General features: G+C 47.7%; 1 protein-coding gene across 1 annotated transcript in view; it reads right to left on the bottom strand.

Annotated features, from left to right (window-relative positions):
• Positions 1 to 22,660, bottom strand: part of LOC138525856 (carbonyl reductase [NADPH] 1-like) — a 130,447-nt gene that overhangs the window by 72,379 nt on the left and 35,408 nt on the right. The gene's annotated exons all lie outside the window — the stretch shown is intronic.

Raw genomic sequence — 22,660 nt, forward strand, 5'->3', positions numbered from 1 at the left:
AGCCAACAAATGCATAACCAACAAACTACAGACACTACAAAACAACGCTCTCAGAACAGCCCTCAACCTACCCTCTAAGGAACACATCTCCAACAAAAGAAGAGAACACAAATGGCTTAAAATCCATGACCGCATCTCCCTCAAAACGGCATCACTCACCCACAAATGCTTAAACAACGCAGCCCCCCCCTATCTCGCATCCAGAATAAAGAAAAAAACGTCCACCCGCCCCACCAGATCGATCAATTCCTACTGCCTGCAGGTACCCAACTTCAGACAAAAGAAAACCGGCGGCAGCAGCTTCCCTGTCCTGGCAGCCCAACACTGGAACGCCCTCCCACTCCACATTAGGACAGACCAATCCTACTATAGCTTCAGGCGAAACACCCTCACTTGGCTGCGGGCCAATGATCCTCACGACTAACCCTGCCATCTAATCCGATCATGCCAATGCTATAACCTGACTACCATGCACAGCCTTAAATTTGTAAATATGTAAATGCAACCGAACTGCTCCTACGCACAGTATTAATATGTACATTTGTAAACCTTCGCTCAATTATATGTATATATGCACATCCCACACAATGTAACTGTAAATGCAATGCACTTTTTCTCATGCCTATCTTATTCTGTAACCAAGTTTTTAAGTAATCCTATCTTCCTGACCTCTGTTGCGCCCTGTTACCTCTGGGTTTTGCGCGCTATACTAAATAAATAAACAAACAAACAAACTATATTAAAGCACAGAACAAACCATATGAAATGAAGTGTAAAGCAATTATGGAATATTGCTGAAAGGTATGAAAGCAAATGTGGTGAAGAAATTAACACCACTAAGTGAACTATATGGGAAATCACATTATGGCAAAGTCAAGAGACCGGCAAAGAAGAGAACACATTGTGGCAAAGCCAAGAGGCTGGCAAGGAAAAGCCCAGTGAGTGTGAATCAGCACACAGCCACAGATACAGAAGAATCTGTGTGGGCCAGAAGGCCTATGCTTCCTGGTTGCGTGACCTTTAATGGGTGGACCGACAACTGCGCCTAGACCATAGATACCCTAATTTGTGAAAGCCACAGAACTATACTGATAGCAAAGACAAGTGGATGAAAGAGATTGCTGAAGTGAAGCCAAAGAAAGCAACCTGTATGAACTATCAAGAAAGCAGGAGTGTAAAGTTAACCTGGAAGTGGTATTTTGAATATTGAGAAATTGAGACCAAGTACAAATTGGCAAGCTGAAGTGAAGTGAAGTCTTGAGGAGTTTAAAAAAAATAAAAAGAACTGGCCACCAGGGGGCGCACGGATGAGTATCCCTCCCGTGTGAGCTCCGTCCCTGCGGTCCCGATAAGCGGTATGAGCCCCCGCTGATGGACCCCCCGCCCACGAAAGTTCGAGATTCTGTGACCTGAACGGACCCCCCCCGCAGCTGAGAAAAAACCCGACAAAAATCGGGCCCGTTTTGACCGAGAACTCGGTAGTTCCAGAAGTGCCTATCCACTGCGCCACGGAAAGCGTGAACCCTGGCGTTGCATGGCCCGTGCGACAGGCGTTACCCGCGGTGAACATCTGTGCCCCAGGCCTGTGGTGGTGATCCCTCGCTCGCGGGAGGCGGCGAGCCCAAAGACTCCCAACGATACCGGGCGGCTGCACGGGGTGAGTGAGGCACTTCTACGTGAAACTCCGCGGTGCCAGGGCCCGCGCCTCACGGTGCCGCGTAATACGCGTGACCCCCATCCCTGCCGCGGAGCTCATGCGGTGAACTGTACCCCGGGGGCTGTGTGCTACCCGAACCGAGCGGCGCATTGGCCTCACGAGGTGTTGCATCCCATTCCGGGCGTCCGCGGCTTAACCCACTGCAGGACTTGCTGCCTCCCGCTGCACCGGAGGGCAAGAGGCATCCTCCTACGCCGACCCGCTTTGGGCCGGCGTGAGACCCCGCAGCGTCCTAGGGATCCCCGTTCTTGCGCTGGCTGCCCCACTCTGCAGCGGCACTGCACACGACCTCCCTGAATGCTGTGAGGGGAGAAGGACATTGGACACCACGTGGATTGGAGGACACATCGCATAATGCGGTTTTGAGGAAACGCTGATCTCCACACTGTCACCCTGGCTTTCCGTCTCCTGCCTGCCTGGGCCATACGCTCCCTGCACAACACACTACGTTGGAGGAACAAAGGTGGTCTGCTTGCCTCACACCAATTACAGTGCAGCCCCTCTGCCCACGCACACTCCTGAACCACACATAGCCTGCATTGGGGACACCCATGATCCCCCTGCGGAGCTGAATCGAGGAGTTGACCCATATCACACGAAGTGCTGAAGATCGAGGACAATACTGACCCCGCAACCCGCGTATCCTCATAGAGGGTAGGGCCCCCTACTCAGGGGCGTGTGCCTCCTCTAATCCGGATTTCGTCGCATGGACCTATGCCACAAACTAGCCAGATTTGCCTACGAACCGTCCCTCCCGCCTTGCGGATCTACAGGTGCAATGGCCATGGACCCATCGGAAGCAGGTGCCGCTGCCACCAAAGGAGACATTGCCACACTATTGAATGAAATAAAAAACATGGGAGCCAACCTCAGCGGTAAAATCGACAAAATCACCCAGAGGATGGACAGATTTGAAGAACGATTGGAAAGTGTGGAGAATAACCAGGCTTCGATTGATACCCTTGAAGCCCAGATGGATGTACGAACCGAAAAAAGGGAGGTCGAGGCGAGGCTCAAGATGGATGACTTAGAAAACAGGGAGAGGAGGAATAACCTCCGCTTTTTTGGTATTCCGGAACGTGAAGGTGAAACTGAAAAAGACCTCAAAGACACCATCCACAACATCATTAGAATATTGACCGCCGATGAAGACATCGATGAGCCTAAGACGGAACGCATACATAGAGCTGGTGGGCGGCCCGGCGGCCCACGGTCTGTCCTGGCCAAATTTCATCGATATCAAGACAAAACCAGAATTCTTGAGAAGGCCAGGTCTGGAGGCCCGCTCACAATGGGAGGTGCCCAAATCACCATCTTTCAAGACTTATCCTCACTAACATTAGCCCTGAGACGCCTTTGCAGCCCCCTGACGAAATGGCTTAAGGACCAGGGCATAAGGTACAGATGGGGATACCCTTTCTCGCTCACCTTCGAGCATGGCAGCAGGAAAATAGTCCTACGCTCTGAAGATGAAATCAAAGATTGCATCGTCGACCTCCTCGGTACGGACCCGCGGGGCAAAGAAGGTTGCAACGACGGAGGACCGGGATCGCAGTGGGAGCTCCAGGGCCCCAGGCGCAAGAGGGTAAAGGGATCGAGAAAATTTAGATGCCCCAACAACACCCCCGACCATGATTAAGCAAGAGAAGCTGCGTCAGATTCGTGCTGGCTACAGTCATACCTAAAACACGAGGCGTCTCCCGCAGAGGGTGCGACATGGCGAAATCCCCCACTTTGGTGCCGCTGCGGGCAGGGCACCCCCCGGAAATGGGAGGCGACATGAACTCCTGCGGGATGACCTGAGAACCACACGTAACGTTGAAACTTTCACATGTTTGTTGTTACTATTGTTGAAACTGCATAATGTTTGGGGGAGGGGAGAAAGAGATGGGGGCTCACCCTTAAGTTGCGATGGTACATCTGATCGGGACCGTAGGTCAACGGCCCCTACTGATGGTCCGCCGACGGACTGCATACTCTCATCCAGTCTGTTCCGGACGCCGTCAACAGCTGCCTATGCAGCACCCCCTGTTCGTAAGCTCAAGCGAGCACCATCAACTAAGGTGGCACATGGGAAAAGGGGAGAGAGGTAACGGACACTTGGGAAATGTACAGATAACACTACGTTTGCTCCAAAGTATCACAGTCAAGATGGCACAGGGTATCCACTTGTCTCTCTGGCCGCTGGTGGTGAAGGATCCTAGACTGCAAACCGCTGATGGCATCACATGAGAAGCCTAAGGGCAAGGGTCTCCTCAGAATTGGGACTATCAATGTGAAGGGATTGAATTCCCCTACTAAGAGGTCGCTGGTGCACAGAGAATTCCGAAGATCTGACATTGACATTCTCCTCCTTCAAGAGACGAAATTTCCGAGAGGGGAGGAGCGGACGGTTCTGGGGAATCGGGGAGGTATGGAATTCTGGGGCTCTGGCCCGCTCAGGAAAGGAGGGGTCGGAATTCTCATCAAGAAGGGAGTTGGCTTTGAACTAGAGAAGACCTGGTCGGATGTGAGTGGACGAGCCCTCCTGATAGTGGGGAAAATCGCAAGAGTTCAGGTCACAATTGCTACAATATACTCACCTAATAGCGGACAAGATGCATTCCTTCAGAAAACGATTCCCAAAATAGTACTGGAAAGTGCAGGCCACCTCATCATAGGAGGCGACTTTAACCAGTGGGTGGACCCATCCGTAGACTGGAGGCCAGGCAACCCCAACACGCGGACCCAGCATAGAGGGGACCGTACTGAATTTGCCGTCATGATGGAGCTATACGATCTACGGGATGTGTGGAGAACACAACACCCTGACGAAGGGGGCTTCACCTTTTACTCGAACTCCCACCACACATTCTCACGCATAGACTATATATTCCTCGCGCCTGACCTTGCAAGGTCCACAAGTCACACGAGTATTGTCCCGATAACATGGTCAGACCATGACATGGTGCTAGCAGACGTCAACTGGGCCGACCTACCTGTCACTGGGGGATCCTGGCGCTGCAATGAGTCCCTCTGGACCGACGCGGTGTTCAGAAATGAAATGGAGACCGAGATTGAAGAATACTTCAAGACGAATGACAACGGGGAGGTCTCCAAACAAGTGATTTGGGAAGCGGGGAAGGCCACTTGGAGAGGCATATTAATACGCGAGGGCTCCTCTAAAAAGAGAGAGCGTAAGATTGTAGAAAACAAGCTCTGTAATGAAATACACCAGCTGGAGGCGGAACTAAGAGACAAAACAACGGTGGACTCCACCAAACTAGACATGGCCCATCGTAAAAGAGAGGAACTACGGCTGTTAGAACATGGCCAGGTGGTGCGGAAATTGCAATTCCTGAAACAGACATATTATGAGAAGGGGGACAAGGCTAATGCACTCTTAATCGCCAGGCTCAGGGAAAGGAGGGAGGAACGCAAGGTGAAAGAGATAATAGAGCCCACCAATCCTGCGATGCACCCACCCCACTCAATACCCGAGTGTTTTGCCAACTTTTACGAAAACCTATATACCTCCGAGCTGCTCTCAGCTCATTCTGACATATCCTCCTACCTGTCCCCAATTACTATGCCTACAATAACACACACAGAGACCGAACTCCTTGATATTCCAATAACTGAACACGAGACACGAGAGGCGATCAAACGGCTTACACTGGGGAAGTCTCCGGGTGAAGACGGTTACACGGCCGGCTTCTATAAGACCATCACCGATCAACTGTCACCCTTTCTCACGGAACTCTTTAATGAGATAATGAGCTCTGGGATCGCACCAGATTCCTTTAAGAAAGCCCTCATAACTGTCATCCCTAAAGAGGGTAGAGACCCCAAACTATGTGGGTCATATCGCCCCATTTCCCTCCTCAATCTCGATGCGAAGATTTACGCTCGAGTATTGGCGGCCAGACTGGAAACTTTAATGCCCAAGTTGGTCCACCCTGACCAGATGGGATTTATCCTTGGAAGGCAGGGTGCCGACACCATGCGTAAAACTCTACATCTTGTCCACGTAGGGCACAGTCTACCAGATGATCCGGCCCTCCTATCGATTGATGCAGAAAAAGCCTTTCATAGGGTGGAATGGGATTTCCTGGGGGCAGTCCTCCAGAAAGTAGGGATAGGCCCCAAATTCCGTGATGGGATACGAGCAATATACGCCTCTCCCAAAGCATCAATATTTGTGAATGGGGAATATTCCAGGTGGTTTGAACTGCAACGGGGGACCAGACAGGGATGTCCACTCTCCGCGATCCTGTTTGCACTTTCCCTCGAGCCCTTAGCTCAAAAAATAAGGAACAATCCCCGAATAGAGGGAATACGGCTGGGAGGGACAGAATATAAGGCAGGGTTGTATGCTGATGATATCCTTCTACATCTAACTAAACCTATGACCTCCATCCCCCATGCCCTAACTCTAATAGAAGAATATGGCCGGTTCTCTGGGTTTAAAGTAAACATGTCAAAATCCATACTCTTTCCACTCCAAGGTACCCCGGATGATAATGACACCAAGTTCCTCCCCTTAGGACTCAAAGTAGAACACACGACATTACGATACCTGGGCATACAGATCACTAGAACCCTAGATGACCTCTACGAGGCTAACTTCCCCCTGCTCCTTCGTTGCTTCGAGAGAGACCTCGAGAAATGGAGCAAACTGACGATCTCTTGGCTGGGGCGTATCAACGCCGTCAAGATGGTGTGCCTCCCCCGTTTTCTCTACCCCTTTCAGATGTTACCGATCGAGATGCCCAAAAAATTCTTTGTGGATGCCCGAAAGATCATGTTGCGGTTCATCTGGCAGGGGAAGAGACCGAGGATCTCTTACGACACACTTATTCTCCCCAAAGACAGGGGAGGAGTAGGTCTTCCTGATCTGGGAAAATACTATAAAGCCGCCCAGTTACGTGTCCTAATTCCGCACTTCAGAGACCACAAACACCTGCAATGGGTTCAGATGGACAACCACTACATGTCCCCCGCCACAGTGGCAGAGTGGCTGTGGTCATCATACCAACGGGTCCAGAGGAGAAGTAATCACCATCCCATACTGACTACCATATGGGCCATATGGCGCACTGGGAAAGAGATGCGAGATGTTACCACCTGGCCATCCCCACTCAGTCACTTGTGGTCTCCTGGCATAAATGACCAAATTTCTAATCTAGAGCGGTTCCAGTCATGGTACGAGGCGGGCCTGGAAAGGGTGGGACAACTCTAGAGAAAGGACTCGTTCATCACATTACCTGATCTGACAACGGCACTGGGGATAGGTACTTTATCGACATTTCACTTTATCCAGCTAAAAGGGGTGTTAACGAGACCTGAATGGAGAGAAAAACTGAGAAGAGACCTTACCGCCTTTGAGAAACTCCTAGACTCCAGAACAGAAATGAAAGGCCTCATATCTGTAATGTATCAAACGCTATTAGCAGCAGGAGGTGGAACTACAGAACCCCTTAGGGCCAGATGGGAAAAAGACCTCGGCGAAGAGGTACTCCCCGATCAATGGGACTTCATGTGCAGAACTGCACCTAAATCCTCCATATCCAACCAATATAAGCTTCATGCAATAAAGCTTCTACACAGATGGCATTACGATCCGCTTCGACTCTCCAAAATGTCCCAGTCCATGAGCCCGAAGTGCTGGAGAAATTGTGGAGAAAATGCCAACTACTGGCACATGTGGTGGAGCTGCCCGCACATCAAAGTGTTTTGGACTGAGGTTCTGGGATGGATTAAAGAGGTAAACGACATCCACAGAGAACTTGACCCATACCTTGTTTTGTTTGGCCTTGAAAGAGACGAGGAGGATTGGTTTTGGGTGAAAGGCCTGGCCCCCCAGCTATTACTGGCAGCGAGGGCCCTGATAGCGACCAAATGGAAATCTCCTCTGGTCCCAGGTAAGACCGAGTGGATCAAACTGGCCACGAGCATTTATGTGATGGAAACGATCACTGCCTCCCTGCATAATAAATCGGCGAAATGTGAAACTCTATGGATGGACTTCAAGAATACATATATCGCACCTACTTATGACTCCCAACCAGAGGAACCCCCAAAAGCCTGACCGAATGATGCTATGCTCAAAGAACACTACAAAGGATGAGAATCTCATCTCCAGCGAACATGGTACTGCCAGATGTGACACTGTGTCAACCATACGATACTAATACTTTCGTCAATCAATTGCACTTGTGATGTACACCAACCCAAGTGGGGGGGGAGGGGTGGGAGTGGGTTATGGCGAACAGTCAATGAGACATACCCAGATAATCGGGACTGTCGCACTACTAAGAGATTCCAGTATATTGTTTTAGTCTGCACCGTTTGTTCGACATGTACCTGTGGAAGATGTATGATTTTATTTGAATATTGTTTGCCTCTTTTTGTTTCTTGCAAAACCAATAAAGTTTAATTTAAAAAAAAAAAGTGACATCTTGAAGAAGGGAACACAAGACTTTGTGGAACGGTCTTGAATTTGGGGAAGGGGAGCTGGAAAGTAAGCAAGGAGCTGGAAGAAGCTCAGAACTTTATTTGGAACACTATTTATGTTATTGCTGACATCCCTACAAATTGTTTAGCGTTAGTTGTTAGGGCAAGTACAGGTTTTGGGCACAGACACACTTAAGTTGAACTTACTGACTCAGACGTTCCTTAATGTATTGAAATCCCACCTTAGCATAGGGCAAGTTGGTCCTTCCATCATCCTGACATTCAATGTAATAAAATACTTTATCTTGAACTTTGAATCTGTCAGTGTCTTGCTTCAAGATGCCTTCAGACTCCCTGGCCCCTCCGTTCAGAACACCAATATCTCTTAACCTCCCCCAAACACTCCTGTGTGTCATCTTTTATTTTTATTTTCGTTCCTTTTTCTTCCTTGCACCCAAACATTGCAACTCCTTACACTTCAATTTAAGTTCCAGCCGCCGTCTCTCAACATTTTCCACCTCTGCCTAAAAGCTCATCTGCTTTCTACTCTTTCTTAACCTTCTTTCCCCTTCTGCTGGTTTATGTTTTATGGTTCAATGTGTCATTATTATTTTGTTTACTATGACCATGTGCAATGCTTTGGCAAAAGCGCTACATAAATATCAATAAAATACAAATACTGACCATGCAAGGTGAGGCATGTTCTATTGCTGAGTTCTATAGGCAACGGTTTCTTGCCTTTCACCATTCTTAGTCAATTAACAATTATGTTATTTTTTCCCCATGGGTCTCCCATATTGATTAGGGTTTATGAAAAATGTATCATGTATGTTCAGGATGGTAGATAACACGGGTGCCCAACTCCAGGCTTCGAGGGCCAGAGATGTCAGATTTTGAAGCTACCCCTCATTAATATTCATGAGATAAATTTGCACACGATTCTAAATGTATGCACATTTGTTTTCATGAATATTAATGAGGAATATCCTGAAACCCCATCAGATTTGCCACCCTTGAGGCCGGGAGTTGACACCCTTGGTATAGAATGATGGCAGACCTGTGGAAGTGGACAGAAGACACTTTTCACATGTTATGAAGTAGACAACTAGTGTTTTTATGACTATGTTTAACGTTTTCAAGTAAGGTGATTTTTAAACCCCCTTGTTTTCATTTGCAATGTAGAACTCACCAATTTCCACAACTTTTGCAGCCCTTGAATAATCTCCAACTAAGGGGACCGAAACCTGTAGTATTGTGTCCCTCATGTTTTAATTGTTGGTATAACTAATTCAGGAGAACTTTGTGTTTTTTCAAGAATTGTCAATATATGTATCACATTTCATTATTTTGCACTGCAATAATGTACTTTTATGTGATATTTTTGAAATTATGTTTTGCTGGTGACGTGTACTTTACAAAATGAATGCATTTAATGATGCTTGGCTATATAAAGGTTTTATTAATAAGAAAAATAACAATGGCAACATATTTTAATTACCAGGGGTTCTTTTGTAGTCAAACGTAGAGTATACCCAGTTTTACCCCTGGAATATAATCCAGATCCCTCTCATTGCTGTTATACATTACATTCTTATAGTACTGTTAGCCTCTCCGGGTATCCACAGGGACGCCACCCAGCCGGGTTACTCGCTGGTATGCTTCTCAACTTTGCCCAGATGTGGTCTGCGGGGAAGGTTCTGCCTGAAAATACAGGAGGACTGTGTTCGAGACTGACCGACCGGGGTAAGTATCCTCCCTCCACCCCCGTATGATTTCAGCCCCTCTGGCGCCCTCTCCTCACCTTGTGGTAGAGTTAGGCGTGCTCTTCGTCCTGCCTTCTTTGCAGGGGCGTGTTGTCTTTGATGGGCGTGTGCGGTCCAGTTACTTCACTGACGCGGCCCGTTTGATATGGTTCAGGTAGGTCTTATTGCTGTTCTTTTGTTTTGTTGCTATCCTGCATGCCTTTCTTTGTTTAAAATGTATCTTTTTTCTCCCTTAAGTTTGCGGAGCTTTAGCGCAGCGAACTGGCTTGGTTGAGCCCCGCTGGTAAATGATGGCGCATTAAGAGCGCTGTGATGCGGTAAGTAAGCGCTATGCACAGCGTTGCGAAGACTTGCCTTTGCTAACCTGTGTTTTCCTTCCTTGCAGGTTGCTGTGTTCTTCAGCGCAAGTGGAATGTGCGGAGTAGTGCCAGCCGAGAGGCACCCAGCCAGGTAAGCCTTTTGAGCAGTTCGTAATTTGCAAAGTCTCTACTGCTTACTTTGATGTTGCCACTATCTTCCTCTTTCTGGTCGTTCTGTCCGGGAGGCGTGCAGATTCGAGGAAGCTGTTCTCAGTAGCTGCGAGTGGCTAAAGATGAAGACTGCAGGTAAGATGCTGCTGCTAATGATGTTCCTTTTGTCTCCTTACAGGTTCTGCTTCTCCGAGGTTCGAGGGAATAGCTGGACACGGTGAGCGTCATGTTGCAAGCTGCAAAGTAACGCGAAGCGTGTTGTCTTGCTCGGGTGTGGTTTAAATAGCCCCAACAAAATAGTCCAGGTAAAGTAGTCCCTAGGCTACCACACCCAAAACACTAGACCACATAGCTTGGTTCCTTGGAACCAAGCGATGTGGATGCCTCCATGTTGGCCGACAATACATTAAGTAGTTCCCAAGCACAGGTTTTTTCATGATGTATGAGCCTGGCACCAAAGGCACCAGGAGTGGCCCCAAGAGGGTTGTGGAAGAGGATGCCAGGCTCTAGAGGCCCGAGTCCTGACTCCACCTGGCCAATGGGTTTGCCAGAGGGGGTTTTGGGTGAGGGTCGTGACAGCACTCCCCCCTAAAGCCCCTCCCATGTTGTTCCTTCAGTCTGGCCCAGGTTTGGTTGGGAAATTCTGATGGGATTTCCTGATTAGACGTGGTGCGTGGATATTCTCACTGGGCTCCCAGGATCTATCTTGTGGTCGAAATCCTTTCCAATTGACGAGATAATATAGCTTGGTCCTAGAGTATTTTGAGTCCAAGATATCTTTGACTTCGAATTCTGGTTCTCCGTCAACAAGTATGGGCTGAGGTGGTGTCCCAATCCGTGTGCCGGGTTGCATTGGTTTCAGGAGGTACACATGAAATACCGGGTGGATTTGTAGATTAGGTGGTAAATCCAGTTTCACGGCTAATGGGTTGATAATTGCCTTAATGGTATAGGGTCCTAAGAATCTGGGATGAAAGGTCCGGGTTCCCTTGATGGGTACGAATTTAGCGGCTAACCAAACTTTGTCTCCTACTTGATAATCAGGGGCCTTTTTCCGGTGTTGGTCGACGAACCTCTTGTTTTTCTTTGGCATGAATAAGGTGTTCCTTTGCCCTTTTTAACGCCTGAGTAATGGTTGTGTGTATAGTCTTTACCGTTGGCATTTCCAAGCTGGCTGGAAGGTCTAGTTCATAGGTACGCGGATGTCTGCCATAAAGGGTATAGAAGGGCATTTGTCCCATGCTTGAATGCAAAGAATTGTTATATGCATATTCGGCTATCCATAGTAGGTCTTTCCAATTCCTTTGTTCGTGGTGCAGCATGCACCGTAAATATTGCTCGAGTGTCTGATTGGCTCTCTCGGTTTGGCCGTCTGTTTGGGGATGGTGACTGGTAGATAGCCGAACGTCGATGTGCGCCATTGCACAAGATTTTTTCCAGAAGTTTGAAACAAACTGGCTGCCTCGATCAGAGACCAGAACCGAAGGGAAGCCATGTAGCTTAACCACACCCTCCAGAAACACTTTTGCTAAAGTAGCTGCATCTGGGAGGCCTTTGAGGGGAATAAAATGGGTCATCTTCGAGAATAAGTCCACAACTACAAGGATGGTGTTGAACCCTTGGCTTGGAGGTAGATCAGTGATGAAGTCAAGGGAAAGAGTGTGCCATGGAACTGGAGGAATGTCCAATGGTTGTAGGAGACCAGATGGTTTTTGTTTCTGTGATTTATTTTGTGCGCAGACACCGCAGGACTGAATATACAGAATGATGTCCTTACGCCAGGTAGGCCACCAAAAGTTCGCTTTGACCTTAGCTAGGGTTTTGGTGATCCCAGGATGCCCTTCGATCAGTGAATCGTGATAGTTTGAAATAATAAGCTGTTGTATTTCCTTCTTGGGTACATATAGGCGATCCCTAAAAAAGGGTGGATGGTCCTTGATGGTATATTGTTCTCCTTGAGTTTGCCATGCGAGGAAGGCATCAGGATTCATTGTCCATTGGATTTCTTTTCGTAGTTCTGCTTGTGTTAAGGCTGTCGTGATACCCAAGAGTTTGTCTTCAGGTATAATAGGTACTGGGTCTGGAGTTGTATATACCATTTCATATATGCCCATGCGAGACAAGGCATCCGCCTTTCCGTTTCAGACTCCTGGTCAAAATCGGATTACATAATCATATTCGGTGAAGAAAAGGGCCCACCGTAATTGGCACGAGGACTGGGGCTTGGCTGTTTTGAGATATTACAGGTTTCGGTGGTCTGTGATGACTGCAATAGTGTGTCTGGCCCCCAGAAGGTAGTGCCTCCAGGCTTTAAAGGCGGGTTTGATAGCCAGGAGTTCCTTGTCCGTGATGGCATAATTAATCTCTGGAGGGGAAAACTTTTTCAACCAGAAGGCCACTGGATGTAGCTGGCCGGTTTCCGGGTCTCTCTGTGAAAGGACAGCCCCCATTGCAAGACTGGACGCATCAGTTTCAACGACATAAGGGAGGTCTGGACGAGGATGTTGCAGGATTGGAGCGGAGGTAAATCTTCGTTTAACTTCTTGAAAGGCTTCTTCTGCTTCTTCGGTCCAAGCAAACTTTTTATTGTTTTTTCGTAATAGTACTGTGATTGGGTGCACAACCTGAGAGAAGTCTGAGATGAACCGGCAGTAGAAGTTCGCAAAGCCCAGCATGCTTTGTACCCCTTTCAGAGACATCAGTGAAGGCCATTTCAGAATGGAATCTACCTTGTGCACGTCCATTCTGATGCCTCCTGGAGTAAGGATAAAATCAAGAAACTACTTTGGTGACGTGAAAAAAGCATTTTTTAAAGCTTTGCAAACAAGCGATGTTGACAGAGCTTGGTGAGGACTGAACTAACGTGCCTGACATGATCTTGTTTCAAGGCTGAGTATACTAAGATGTTGTCTATGTACACTAAGGTGCACACATCAATTAACTCCCTTAAGACGTCATTCATGAAATACTGGAATGCCGCAGGAGCATTGCATAACCCGAAGGGCACGACTTGATATTCAAACAAGCCGCACTTAGTACGGAAGGCGGTTTTCCATTCATCTCCTTTTCTGACTCGGAACTCGGACCAGGTGGTACGCTCTTCAAAGGTCCAATTTGGTATAAATCTGGGCATCTTTAACTTTGTCTAGCATCTCAGGGATGAGTGGCAAGGGGTAGCGGTTCTTCACGGTGATCTGGTTCAATGCGCGGTAGTCAATACAGGTTCTCAAGTCTCCTTCCTTTTTCGGTACGAAGAACAAAGGACTGGCTGCGGGGGACTTCAAAGGACGGATAAATCCGTTTGCAAGGTACTGGTCTATATAGGTTTTCAAATGAAGGTTTTCCGGTTCTGTGAGCGTAGATCCTGCTGCAAGGGATTTGTGCACCAGGAACAAGGTGGATCTGACAGTCATAGGGTCTGTGCGGTGGCAATGTATTGGCTTGGTCCTTTCGGAAAACATCCTGGAAATCATGGTATTCACTTGGCAAGGTATTAGTTGCTCCCAGGGTTGATACTGTTGCCCCGGGAGTCATGGGGATACAGACGTCGGGTTTCTCCTCTTGGTAATAGCAGGCAGGGGAGCAGTGACCGGGGAAGGCTAATTTTCGTGCCCACCAGTCTACCAAAGGGTTGTGAGCAACCAACCATGGCATCCCTAGTATTAGCCTGAACTGAGGTGCCCTGATGAGATCAAATGAAATAGACTCCCGATGTCCGTCCTGGCACAGCAAGGTTATCCTGGCTGTGCACTGGGTTACTGGTCCGGAAGCGATTTCTATCCCATCCATGGTGGTTACCTTGTCCATAGTTGGCTTAGAACACAAAGGAAGCCCCATCTCTGCTGCCAGTTCTTGATCAATATAATTTCCAACTGCTCCGCTATCGATGTATGCTTCAACGGCATGCATTCTTGATGACTGTTGGTGGTTAATTAAGATCACTGGTCAGCAACTCTTTCTTCTCACTCGACAAACTGATCTCTACGTTTGTCGAGCTTGGTAGTTTTCTGATTCCTTAGCTTCATCCTTCTCTATGGCCCCGACTGTTCTTCTTGGGGTTTTACTGGACAGTCCTTCAGGAAATGTCCTGGTTTCCCACAATACAAAAAAAGTTGTTGTTGTCTTCTTTTGTCCCACTCGTTTTGTTAATGGAGGCCGTATCCCTCCAATCTGCATGGGTTCTACAGCATTTTCAGGTACACGGGGTGTGTTTTCCCTTGGTGGAACATACACAGTCCGGGGGTCTGTCTTAGATCGGTCTGCTTTTCGGTCCTGCAACCGGTGGTCTAGCTACACGACCAGATTTATGAATTCGGCACAGTCTCTGGGTGGATCAACCACCTGGGCTAAAATGTCCTTTAATTCACCTCGTAAGCCTCGATGGAATAATCTGGTTCTTTTGTTTTCTGGCCACCTAGCTTCGGCAACCAGTCTGTTGAAAGTAGCAATGTACGTTAACAAGTCCTGGATCCCCTGTCGGAGGGACAAGAGTTCACATTGTCTACTGCTTGTTCCTGGGTATGGCGAGCAAAAAGTTTTTCCATTTCTCTCTGTAACCCCCCAAAGTCATGTAATAGAGGATCGTCATGGGTTACCAATGGCACCGACCAATCTGCTGCACTACCACGCAGGTATGATAAGACAAAAGCTACCCGAGCTTGGTCGTTTGGAAATGATCCAGGCCTACAAACAAAATGAAGGCGACACTGATTGATGAATGCTGCATACATCCGTGGGTCGCCTGAGAACCTTTCTGGTGGTGCCAGGGGAACTGTTCCAGGTAATGTGATCTGTACCGGAGTGGAGGTAGTGGATGGTATGGCGGGGTTTTACATTGTTGGATTGCTTCCAAGTAGAGGCGTCTGTCCTGCCTGTGATTGTAAGTATTGCCTGCTAATCTCTTCAGTGCATTCTTTGGTCACTATTAGGTCTCTCCGGAGGGCATTAGTCTCTTGTTGGGCAGAATGAACCTCAGCACGAAGCGCTCCTAGTTATTGGGCCAATTGGTCCATTTCTGATGTCTCCATGGCGCCCAGGTGGATTCGTTATGGTAGGCTTTGCATTCTGTTACGCTCACCTGGTATCCACAGGGACGCCACCCAGCCGGGTTACGCGCTGGTATGCTTCTCAGCTTTCCCCAGATGTGGTCTGCGGGGAAGGTTCTGCCTGAAAATACAGGACGACTGTGTTCAAGACTGACCGACTGGGGTAATTATCCTACCTCCACCCTGGTATGATTTCAGCCCCTCTGGCGCCCTCTCCTCACCTTGTGCTAGAGTTAGGCGTGCTCTCCATCCTGCCTTCTTTGCAGGGGCGTGTTGTCTTTCATGGGCGTGTGCGGTCCAGTTACTTCACTGACGTGGCCCGTTTGATATGGTTCAGGTAGGTCTTATTGCTGTTCTTTAGTTTTGTTGCTATCCTGCATGCCTTTCTTTGTTTAAAATGTCTCTTTTTTCTCCCTTAGGTATGCAGAGCTTCAGCGCGGCGAAATGGCTTGGTTGAGCCCCGCTGGTAAATGATGGCGCATTAAGAGCGCTATGATGCGGTAAGTAAGCGCAGCGCTGCAAAGTCTTGCCTTTGCTAACCTGTGTTTTCCTTCCTAAGATGCTGCTGCTAATGATGTTCCTTTTGTCTCCTTGCAGGTTCTGCTTCTCCGAGGTTCGAGGGAATAGCTGGACACGGTGAGCGTCACGTTAAAAGCTGCAAAGTAACGCGAAGCGTGTTGTCTTGCTCGGGTGTGGTTTAAATAGCCCCAACAAAATAGTCCAGGTAAAGTAGTCCCTAGGCTACCACACCCAAAACATTAGACCGCATAGCTTGGTTCCTAAGAACCAAGCTATGTGGATGCCTCCCTGTTGGCTGATAATACTTTAAGTAGTTCCCAAGCACATGTTTTTTCATGATGTATGAGCCTGGCGCCATAGGCGCCAGGAGTGGCCCCAAGATGGTTTTGGAAGAGGATGCTAGGCTCTAGAGGCCCGAGTCCTGACTCCACCTGGCCAATGGGTTTGCCAGAGGGGGGTTTGGGCGAGGTCGTGACAAGTACCTAGTTAATGATGGTGTGCGATCTGTGGGTATGGGTGCAATGGCCTCTGGCAGATACCATCTGCATCTGATGAGGTGCCATTTGCGGCTATGGGTGCAGCCTCTGACAAATGCCATCTGCACCTCAGGGATTGGCACTCTGAGGGCAACCACCTTGAACCTACCTTTTGAGATTGCTAAATTGTTTGATGATTCACTGGAGAACAAGTTGCATAGAGTCTTTAAAGCGGACAAGCAAGCAGATAACTTTGTCTTGCATCAGATCTTATATTATTGAACTCAGAAGATTGTTCTTCGCAAATCTGTCAAGCCCCCTTCTTCCTCTGAATCTAGGTGGAAAGTGAGCAAGAAAGTTGATTATGATTCTTCTAAGTTCCCACCAATGCAGATGTCCTGGCAGGTGGGAGAGAGACTGTGCTATTTAATCAGCAAATGGGAACGCTTGGAATCCAATCCATGGGCCAATCAAGTATTGAGGCTAGGCTACATGATAGAATCCCCAGTTCGTCCTCCACAATCAGGATCCATCGTCACTATCATGGTCCAAAGGAAGGATCAAGAGATTGATGTTTCAACGAGTCCACAAGTTGTTGTACACGTAGTCGCAATGACTATCATCTTTCAAGTCCCCAAAGGATTGGATAACTTCAAATTAGTGATGGATTTGAGGAATCTCAACCAGTATGTGAACCGATTCCATTAAAAGATGGAAACGTTGCATAGAAACATTCCCCGGGAGAGAGTCCTGGTCTCCATCGAACTTCAGCATGAATCCTTCCATATCCCAAACAGGGATTTCTTTAGCAGTGCCTGTGGTTCACAGTGGGGAGACACCACAACAGTTCGAGATCCAATGGTTTTCACAAAGGGCCTTACTCCGGTGGTGGCCACCCCCACCTGGACTTTGCTTAGATTGATGACTTGCTGGTGAAGTCAACCATGAGGATTCAGCTTAAGGAGTATATTTGATCTATGTGCTCTCGCTTGGCTTTCTTGGGGTTCCTAGTAAAATGGGGAGGGGTGTAGTATCTTTTGCCTTCTTAATACACAAGAGATCCAGTTTCAGACAGAGGTGGGAAGGGTCTTGCTCCTGGTGGATTGGGCAGTCCGTCTTAAGGACTGGTCATTTAGCTCGGCTAAAATGTGGGCGACATCAGCCTGGATGAAACTACAGGCACAAGGGCATAGGGCATCTTGCTTGTGCTTGTTGTGCCATTGGCAAGATTTCAGCTTAGGCCTCTGGTGTCACATCTAAATCAACATGGTGTCTGACCTCTGGAATTCAAAACCCTGTAGCCAGGGGCCCAGTCACTGAGGGACATTTTTCATTGCCGAGGGATTGGCCACACAGAAGAAGGATTTCTCACTGGTGCAAACTGTGCTGATCATTCTTACCACCAATACTAGAGGTACAGGGTGGGGAGCTACTCTTTGGGGGTTCACACATCAAGAACTGGACGAGGCAAATAAAGAAGCATTCCTCCAGGTCGGCAGCAATGTGGTCTTTTAAAACTGGGTGCAGTGACACTGTTGGTCCATATGGATAACACATCGACAGTAGCCTTTTTCTACCAGCAAAGAGGTACTCGGGGTGAGTACTGGGGGCACCTGAATGGACAGAGTAATTTCAGGAGTTCCTGCACGCAATGCATTTCAAGGGAATGGCTGTTAGGAAAGATTTATCTTTACAGCACCTTTCCCTCCATTTTTATGGACCCCCAAACCTTTTGCTTTTATTTTTTAATCTGACCTACTCTTTTTGCAGTGCAGTCACTACACTGGCTTTTGCTAATTTGTCATTGGGAAATGGACATGTCTTTCAGGTTGTCAGCACTGGGAAACATTGTTTCCCTTAGTCTTGTTACATTGTTTCCCTTTTGGTAATTTATCATTGTACAATGCATCTTACATTGCAGTACAATAGAGTACACTTTTTGTTTTACCCTAGACTAACACTCCAAGGATTTTTGGTTACCTTAGGTGTGCCTAAGCCACAAGCTGGTGGCAGCAGTTACCTTTTGCTATTTTTAGTGTATTTCACTTTAGCATTACCGCGTTTGGCTACCTACTGTGGCTTGTGCCCAAACATGGCTGTGCCAAAAGGTTTTTCCTTTGTCCGTTGGCCATCTCGTCACTAACCCTTTCCTGGGAGGCCAGGAAACTCCTTATTAGGGACTTCCAGTGCCCGGGAAAGCAGTGGCTTTTCAAGGGCTTCTACAGGACCATGTGTGTTTGCTGCCAGGAAGTGGGTTAGGACTGTCTGGTCCCAATCCACAAACTGGTTTCCGTGAGACTGAATGGTATTCATGAGTTGTGTCACCAGAGGTCCTGATTGAGAAGAGGACCCCTGCACTCATTCGCCAGATATACTGGAAGAAACTGAAGGAGACAAGAATCCTGTCAAGCTGCAGGATGAGCAAGGAGACCGTGGACCCATTGGAAGAAGGCCTGTCGACCAACTGCTGCTGTTGTCCTGTAAGAGCCCCATCTTGTTGAAGATCTTCAGCAGTCCTGCGAAGGAGCTGAAACCCTTGGAGTGGAGGAAACATCCATTCGCAACATCAGCTCGTAGTCCTGCGAAGAAGATCCTTCAGCAGTGCCCCCGGATCACCCAGTGGCTGACCAGCTCAGACTTTGGGCTACTGTGATGCAGCCGTTGTAGCCTGGGGCAAGGGGGAGGGGACCACCATCTTGTGCTACAAGACTCACCTCTGCTGCCAGATTTCATGGTTCCAGCATCAAAGGGACCCGAGATAGGAGGTGTAGTATGACTGCTACAAGTGTGTCCCCCTGCTTTCTCCAACCTGAAGACCTTGCACCAGCATTTGGTGCTTACTGGAACAGTGCTCAAACAGGCAACCCCTGGGCATCAAGAACTGAAGCTGAATCGGGAAAAGCGACCTCAGACCCTCTTCAGATGACCTGTCAAGTCCTAAGAAGATCCAAGTACGGGGCAGAGTTGGAATGATACCTGAACCCCTTACTCTCTTTTAAAAGTTTGATAACTTTTACAACAGTTTGGCTTTGCCATTGCTTGCTCAAGCACTTCCAAAATTGGGGACACTGAACAATTTGTCCTCTACCAATTGGAACTCTTCATTGGACTTCAGAAGCCCATACACAATTTTTTTTCCCGTCTCACAGAATTGTGTGCAACTTTGGTGAACATTTGGACACAAGGCCCATACATCTTAGGAATGTACGTCTAAAGTTTGTGTTGTATCTCTGTCGGCCTATAGTGCTGCATGCTCATACTTACCTTCCTTTTCAGGGGTTTGTTATGTATTTTGCCCTACTCCAGTGACTGTATATATGTATCTTTTATTTAGTGTTGTGTGATAATTGTTATGCTCACCTGGTCTACACAGGGGCGCCGAACGGAACTGGACGGTCCGATGTTGAATGGCTCCTCGTGCCCCCTCTGATTCCCTCTTCCGTCACTGAAACAGGTTTGCCTAAAAGGTTAAATGAAATGTTACCCAACCGTAAGGAGGAAGGCCAACTCCCACTTCCCGTGGCCTTCTTGTGCACCCCTCTGCTATGTCTCACCTTAGCGTTATGAATGGCACTCTCTCCATCCTGCGACTGTATGCAGGGGGGTGCATAGTAGTTCAAGGATGTAGTTACTTCACTGATCCTGCAGAGTTGCAGACAACTGTGACTCAATGGGTTAAGTCTTTATACCAATGGTATGGATTGCTTTAGAGTTCAAGTTGTCAAAAGTTCACTTCTGTGCCTCTTTCTTACAGGTTTCCCCTTGGTGCGAAAAGATTAAGCGGACTTCTTCCCAGGAACATTGAGCTGGATTCCAAGGTAGGTTTCACACCAGCATTATGCGATAAAGTCTTTACATGCGGTATTGTTCTTCTGCGCAACTAACCTGTTGTTTCTTTTGTATTCTGCAGGTGCTGTATCTCCGGGACGGAGATCGCGTGGTGATGCCTTGCGGGACCGCTAGGAAATGCAGCCCTCAGGTGAGTAGTAGCGCTGTGTAAGAGTTAAATGTCCAATGAGGTCTTTCCCCAATGCGTAGCTAACCTGATGATTTCTTTGTATTCAACAGGTGCGGCAGCTCCGGAGCCGCGATCGAGTGATGGTGGCGATCAAGTGATGGTGCTTCGATGGATCGCTGGGATGAGCAGCCCTCTGGTGAGTATTAGCGTTGCGCAGGATAGCTATGTAGTTTACGTGGTCTGCGCGGCTAACCTGATGTCTTGTCCTTTTCAGCTCAGCAGAAACAGAAGCTCCAGAGCGATCGAGATGGAGCATCAGGTAAGAGCCTTGTTCTGTTTTCTCCTATCTCTTCCTTCCTTTGCAGGTAGCTCGTGGAGAACTGGACGGGCGTGGCTGAAGACAGGCCTGAAGTTAACAGACACGGTGAGGGTTACGCTGCAAGAGTGCAGAATAACGCGATGCGTGTTCTGTTCTCAGGGTGTGGTTTATATAGCTTTCAAGAAGTAGTTCCCAGGTAAAGTAGTCCCTCCAACCACACCCTAGCAAGTAGTTCCTCAGGTAAAGTAGTCCCTTCAGCCTGCCTCAGACTGGTCTGCACGTGGGTCTCTCCCTTTGAAACCTTCCTTACTTATGATGGCAGCATAAGCCTGGCGCCAACGGTGCCAGGACCAAGTCCAGGAAGCCCTTATCGAATCCTTTGGGGCTTTACAGGTCCCCTCGGGTGCCAGTACCCTGGGCAGGTTGATCTGTTCCTGATGTCTGGGGCAAGTACTGTGACAATAATATAACATGCTAGCAGTCATTTTGCATAGTGTTATATGGCCATGAAAATTGTTATAACTGATTGCCTATGTGTGTTCCCTGACTTTTCACTTTGTGTGCTCATTGAGGAGCCCTTACAAGTTCACCACCTCTTGAGGCTTAGTCTAGACCACTCATCCACCTACCTTGAACTAGTTTGGCTACAGCTCTGAGTTGTCCCCGTCACTACACTAGGTTGGCCTTCTATATATCTGTCCACCAGGCCAGAGCAGGGCTCAAAATTAGGATTGGATAAGCAGGAGGTACAAGCAGCTTCTGGGTATCCAGCAGTAACCAGTCACCAGGAGCTACCACTGGGGAAGAACGAGCTAGTACATAGGGTTACGCCAATTTACTTCCACATAAAATGCAAACATGTATTATTCATGACCCCTAATGCTTTAAATGTCATATAGATGTGTCATAATGTTTATTTATAGAAAGTCCCAAATGCACAGAGTTAAAATTCATATATGTGTGTTTGTTCGGAATCAGTTGACACGAGGAGCCAAAAGTAGCTCCTGGTAACTGCTGGTTTTAAGCTAACCAGGCTCTTCTAAACTATAAGCAGGAGCTAAATAGATCACAGATCCCCGCAATTTCCAACCCTACCGAGTATAGAAAATCAGTCCTAACAAATTGGTTTACAGTGGTGGGATGACCCTCTCCACTTGTTTCACTGCTGCTGGATGAACTTTTATATTAATAGCTGCTTCTTTCTTTAGACATTATTTTAAATTGTTTTTAGCTGTATTTTTTTCACTTAAATGTGTGTTTATCGTTTTCTTGGTTAGAACTATATCCCACATCAGCTTCTGTAGTTCTCCTCCTTATTAACTCTGCAACCAGGAGCGTGAGAGAGGCCGGTCTGTGCTAGGTATGCGCTTCCACTTCCACTCTCTGTACCTGAACTGCCCTAGTATGCAGGTGCTGGATGCTATTGAATGCGCCAGAAATAGTTTAGGTAAGGAGCGCGCCAATAATTCTTTTATTACGTCTTCCCGAGTGCATAACATTGTTGAACAATATCTGCCTATAAGTACCGATTGTTGAACTATATATAATGCAACACAGAGTACAGATGGACAGCTTGACAACTAATTGTTTTGTTAACCCTCCGATCATCTTGTCTGCCTCAGTTATGCCACACGGTCCTTGTAAAGAACAACTTACCTTGGAAGTCGCTGATGATAACAGAACTGTTAAAAACATCATGTACGTATCTTCTGTACAGAAATTCATGCACTCTACAATATACAAGTAGCAACATCAGACACTTTAATGACCTTGTGATCCCTGATGTTGCTGACCCAGGTCCATTGCCCTTGTGTCTCCTCTTTGGGCTACTTAACACTCGCTCCATGGTTAGGCACGCAGAGGAGGTTTCCAACCTGATATTGACTCCGAATCTTGACGTTCTCGGTTTTACAGAAACGTGGCTTACCAGTTTGATTAATCACACTGCCATTACATCA

The sequence above is a fragment of the Ambystoma mexicanum genome, chromosome 7p (assembly GCF_040938575.1).
Source record: "Ambystoma mexicanum isolate Mex_15411 chromosome 7p, UKY_AmexF1_1, whole genome shotgun sequence".
NCBI classification, from domain to species: domain Eukaryota; kingdom Metazoa; phylum Chordata; class Amphibia; order Caudata; family Ambystomatidae; genus Ambystoma; species Ambystoma mexicanum.